General features: G+C 36.7%; 1 protein-coding gene across 1 annotated transcript in view; it reads right to left on the reverse strand.

Annotated features, from left to right (window-relative positions):
* Nucleotides 1-5,906, reverse strand: part of LOC106473537 (dnaJ homolog subfamily C member 5-like) — a 33,499-nt gene that overhangs the window by 27,343 nt on the left and 250 nt on the right. The gene's annotated exons all lie outside the window — the stretch shown is intronic.

Raw genomic sequence — 5,906 nt, forward strand, 5'->3', positions numbered from 1 at the left:
GGCTATGACGTGACAATGTGTGTAGATAGTGAGTAATTGAGCTGCAGTCAGGAAGTATTGTTGAAGTTAACATTCGTTGTTAAAACGTTTGTAAAAGAGCGACTGTTGAAAATAAATGTATCGGTAAAGTTATATTCAGGAAGAATAAACCAGTTTTATTAAGTAAGGACTTGAGTCGCAAAAGTTTCGTCGGAACGAAGTTACGGAAAATTAATTAACAAACGGAGACGTAACATTATGATATGTAACCTCTTCTCACATCTAGCTAGAATCCAACACTAAAGTGGTAAATGGACCAGTGTAAAATTTTACCTAGATAAGACCACTTCAAGAAGCGTCTGAAGAGAACCCATGAAGTGTAACACCCTATACTTTGGAACAGTATAGGTGCACACCTCGTCATACCAAGGTACAATCTCCTCCCAGAAAGGAAGTGTTGCAAGGATGGGCAGAAGATACAAGCACAATTTACAACCTGCATAAAGCTTTTGAAAGTGTTATATGTGTAGTGTGGCTAGGGTACATCAGACTGTATGTGTGGGTTAACTCCTGCTCAAAACCAGGTAGCACTAGGAATTTGACTTCTAGGGTGCAGCCCAGTTAGGCAGAATGGGAAAGTAGCATCCATCCTCCAAATGAGTGAGGACTTATGTTAGTTGGTCCTGCACCAGACCAACCAGGAACCTGACATCCTGGTTGTGGTAGGATGAGGGAAAGCTGACCAGAACACCATTGCCCAACTCTCTACTGAGTGAAATTGGTCATACTCAGGAGGCATTCTTCATGGTCCACCACCCCAACAGCTAGAAGATGGTGAGGAGCAAGGGCTTCCAAGCTCCACTAGAAGAAAAGTCGGGTGAAAGTGCAGGGGGGTAGTCAGGAGGAGTGCATCTCCATAAGACAGTTCCACAGGTGACCTTTACAACCCTATTATTAAAAGCATGCAATCACTTGGTTTTAAACTAGGCATTGAAGATGAGCAGGAATCCCCTGCCTGCTTTACTTATGCTAGTCCATGAATGGGTACTGTATGGATTGAACCTTGTTTAGGAAAATGTGTATCATTAGGATATCTCAAGCAGGCTTGTGGAACACTCCATCTCATGGATGAGCACTATATCATGCCAGGAAGTGCCTATACTTTGCAGATTATGGTTAAGTATACACTGGCTGGCAACACATGCCTTTGAGCAGGATCCTGTAATGAACTATAGGGCTCTGTAAAAAGAGGGGAATATAAAAAAGAGACACAGTCAGAGATGGTGTTATATATGAAGAATAGTGACCAAAGTCAGTCTATAACCCAATGAGGAAGAAACAATGTAAAATTTTACCTAGATAAGGCCACTTCAAGAAGCATCTGAAGAGAACCCATGATGTGTAACACCATATATTTTGGTATTGTAGTAAATGGCTAAGGCATTGATGTAAGGGGGTGCCCAAACAAGAACACTGCCCCTGAAAAAGACAAGCATTGTGGGAGCATTTCATGGTACAAACCTTGTCTGGCCACAGGAAACAATCCATGACAAGATTCATAGCACCCAAAACATAACCAACCATAATGTAGACATGCAGAGAATAGGCCCAGGATAGGAGGTTGAAAGTTCTGAAACAGAATAATGGTTCTGTCAAGTCACCAGGTGAAAACATTGTGTAAGGAAGGAGAAATATGAATAAGGGAGGACAAGGAATCCCAAACAAGGTTCCATGGATTGTGCAGAGTCCATCACAAAAGAAGCATGTAAGCATGTTCCAAAAGAAAAAGGGGTGCCATGGAAGCCTAAATCTTCTGAAAGAGAACCTCCTATGCTGGAAGAGGAGAGGATAGAGCTGTGGAAACCATACTCATCATGGCACACCAAGTGAAGATGGCTGAGATCCACAGAGATTGGAAATAAAGAACACACTAAAGTGTACTAGATAGTAAGTGGGTGTGAGATGAGACCTCTCCAGCCTGACCCACCAACTAAAATGAACAGCCTCCTGAAGAAGGAGAAAAGCATGTTTGTAGGAGCCCTTGGGGGGATGGAGTGAAATCCTGGAGAAGGATGAGAAACCTGTCAAATACTGTGTTTGGCCAACATGACTAAAACTGCCCCTGAAAGATGCCAGTGAGATACTAGATCCCAATGAAAAGAAAATGGAATATAAGACAATGGAGACAGAGAGGAAAAACAAAGAGTAAGACCCTTCAATAAAACTTGTAGTTTGCAACAATCAGCCAGAAACAAAAGACCCAGATCAGCAAAGTAAGCCAAATAGGCCCCTACTGAGCCTGTGCCCATAGAATAGTCACTGACAAGATGGTCAGCATCAAGAGCTATGCACAGAAGAAGAAGAATGGGTGGAAGCAGAGGAATTGGAGGAAGGGACAGGGAAAGGAGAATATGTAGAAGTATGGGAGATTAAAAGGAAAAAAAGGAGATGGGAGACAAGGGAGGATAAGAAAGAATGTTGACATGCAGCCTTAACCTTTGACTCCAGAGAATAAGGCACTCCATCAAAAAGACTTTGATGGAGGAAAGGAGCCAGACAAAAATCCCCGAGATAAGAAGGAGGCAAATGTATTTGAGCAAGAAGGGCATCCTTCCACAACAAATCCTAGCAACAAAGCAACTAAGTCAGAAGGGACAAGGTCAAGGAAGAAGAACATGCCAATGTAGAAAATGTAAGGGAACGAGTATCTGCCAAAAAACCCACAGGGACATGGTAAATTGCTTTAAAAAGGGGAAGGGAGGAAAAATAATGCAATGAGATAGTAAGGATTAAGATGAATGGATTAAATTTGGACCTGAGAAAGTGAAGTAGTAGATAGAGGATCTCACCCCCAAGTCTGAAGAAGAGACTCCAGAGTTTGAGAGTAGAAGAAATGAAATACAGCCCAATGTCAAGCCAAGGCATATGTGGCAACCAGGCATGGAGAATGAGGCATGCCAGCACCAAAGCGAAGTTGAGAAAAAAAAATTGCTCAATAAGGACTTCAATATTTGAAGAGGGAGGAATAACATAAAAGTTAGAAGGAGGGAATGAACAAAGAAATGAAGGAGAAAGAACATACGAGATAAAAGAGAGAGAAAAAAACCATACCCAGAAATAACAAAAAAGGGTCTAGATAGATCCATGAAAGAACTGGTAAAAGATTTGGCAAATACTGTCAAAATTCCCTTAATCATGAATGGGATACATGGGCTGATGTATATCAGGTTCAGAAGAAGGTTCAGGCTGCATGAAAGATTCCATCTCCCATTGCACAATAGCTGTCACTTCCTCAATAGACAAAGAGGAACCTGATGCCATTTTAGTTGTTTGTCTAGCATGAACAACATCTTGTTGTCCCAGACCATACAAAGCAGAAGTTACTGTCACTTGTGAATTCATGATATGGAAATAAGAGGCCACAAAATCTGCAGGTGCAGAAATATTTGAAAACTAAAACATAAATTTAATATTTCTACATTTGTTTTTTTTCTATAGATACTTCCATAACAATGCCAATATCACAAAAGCTTAAAAAAGATACCTCTTTACACATGAATGCCGAATTGAGAAGTAATGACTGAAAAATCAGTATAGCTGTACTAGAAAAGTGTGTCGCACTACTATTAGTGTAGGGATGTCACATGCTCACTTACATGCAACAACACAACAATAACACAAGGAAATGCATGTTTAGGTGGGGCTTCAAGCGAAAACATTTGCAAATAGAGGGCAGCACTGAATCAGGAAAGCTTTTGGTGGGAAGAGGTTATGTATTGCATCTGAAATTTATATAGTAAACTTACTTAGAGTTAAACCAGTTTTAACAAGTTTAAAGAATTTTATCCTATTAACTATTTATACCACTTAAAATATTTAAGCAAACTGCCTAGATTTGAGTTGTGTATTCTGTTTCATACAGTGTTTTTACTTTTTAGTAAACTACTGAGTCATCATGGTTACATCAAGATTAAAAAACATCTTCACTAAATACTTCATGATACAAGCAAAAACAAAAATCAAGAAAGAGGGAAACGCATATTGCTGGAGCTAAATATTGATGCTACTAAGTTATGAATTTAGGTGTAATAATAATAATAATAAAACAATTTTAGAGTGATTTAAAAGAATTCTGCTGTAGTCAAAATGATTTATACAGTACACACACACATGAAAATGCCACCTAAGTGTGCATATACACATTCTAATTGGAATAATTTATTTCTTGCTTAACTAGTTACTCATTTGATTAATTTGATATAGTAGTAGTCTGTGTTCATAACAGACCTTATTTATAAACTTTGAAACCTACATTTTCATTAATGTATATGCATGTGCATACAATAATAGCCTCTCTGGAAGCTATTCTTGAAATTTACAAGTAGATGCAATTTTTAAACCATTATACCCTGTAATGCATTTTCTTATCTTACCATATTAACAAGTTTTATTTTAACTCATGGTGCAGGTTTTCTTGTATTCTAAATCACAAACACAAGTGTGGAATTCATATCACTCAACTCCTTGGAACAACCAGATCCACCTACAGGACAGTAAGTTTTGCCACTCTACTTGTCTATTGGAAGAGTTTTTTTTTTTTTACACTGTTTGTTCTATTGCTAGAAAATACACAAGATGTTCGAGGGAACTACAGAAGTTCCTGAAGGTTCTGAACTGTGGAAGTCTAGCAAATAAACACACATTAAAAATGCTTACCTTTAAACCTCAAACTATACACAAGTATACATATCCTTTTAACTCTTACAGCATGTGCTCGGTCACTGAGACTGACCTCGTAACCATTTTGTGCTTGTTATAGTTTTCATGCCTTAACTTTTAAATTAGTAAGTGAATGTTAACAAAATTTGGCAGATTATCAACAAACATTACAATGCTTTCATACACAAAATATAATTATTTTTTTTAAGTCTTAAGGTTTATAAAGCAATGTTTTTCTCATGTCTTTTTTTCTTTTTGCATGTTGCCTATCTATCATACAAAGTAATGTTCATTTTAATATTAAAAATACTTTTATGCATCAGCAAATTTTGAAATTTTACATGCGAAATCTTTATCATGTCCAAGTAGTTATCATATGTTTCTTAAGAAAAACTTTATATTTTATCTGTTATATTCAGTAATTAATCTCTGTACAGGTTCAGTAGATTTCACCAATCTTGCAACCACCATAAAAAAATTAGGAAATAAATATAAATTATGCCTATTTCATTCTAGAATGAACACAAATTGTAACATGAAAACATAAATGTTTAGCTTATATCTCATAACATTTCAGCCATGCCTGGCTAAAAATACAGATATTACAATGACACGGGTCATGTGCACTCATGTTAATGTATCAAATAACATAAAACTGACCTTTGGTCTGTGCAAAGTAACTTATCTTGGCTGTGTTTTAGTAGAATAGTATTTTGTAAAATACAGTCAGATTTAAATTATTATATATTATATATGTATATAGATTATTGCTATTTTGAAACAAGTTCTTAAAGTTATTTTTCTTATTGGAATATTGGTTCAAAAGAAAGAAATGGTGGCAAGTGTGTTAAAATGGCTGAGAAAGCCACTAGGGAGACATTCTGAGCTTTCGATTGGTTATTGATGTCATATATAGAAGTAAGTGTATATAAAAGAACATTTCCAAAAACAGAAAGAGGTAGGCAGGGGTGCCACTATGTTTATTACATCAGCAATATCTTAGCAAATATAAAAGATATGAGGTTCTTATCTTATATTCTAGCTTGTCAATATCGGTAATTTGAGTTTCTAAATCGTTCGAAACTACTCACTTAGTATTTTGACTTCACTAACATGTAATTTGAACCAGTGTTGCATTCAACATACCATGTAGCACATAAAAATTGATGTTTATCTGTGTTTTTTATATTTGCTTTTAAATTAAGAAA

The sequence above is a fragment of the Limulus polyphemus genome, unplaced genomic scaffold, assembly GCF_000517525.1.
Source record: "Limulus polyphemus unplaced genomic scaffold, Limulus_polyphemus-2.1.2 Scaffold6258, whole genome shotgun sequence".
Classification (NCBI taxonomy): domain Eukaryota; kingdom Metazoa; phylum Arthropoda; class Merostomata; order Xiphosura; family Limulidae; genus Limulus; species Limulus polyphemus.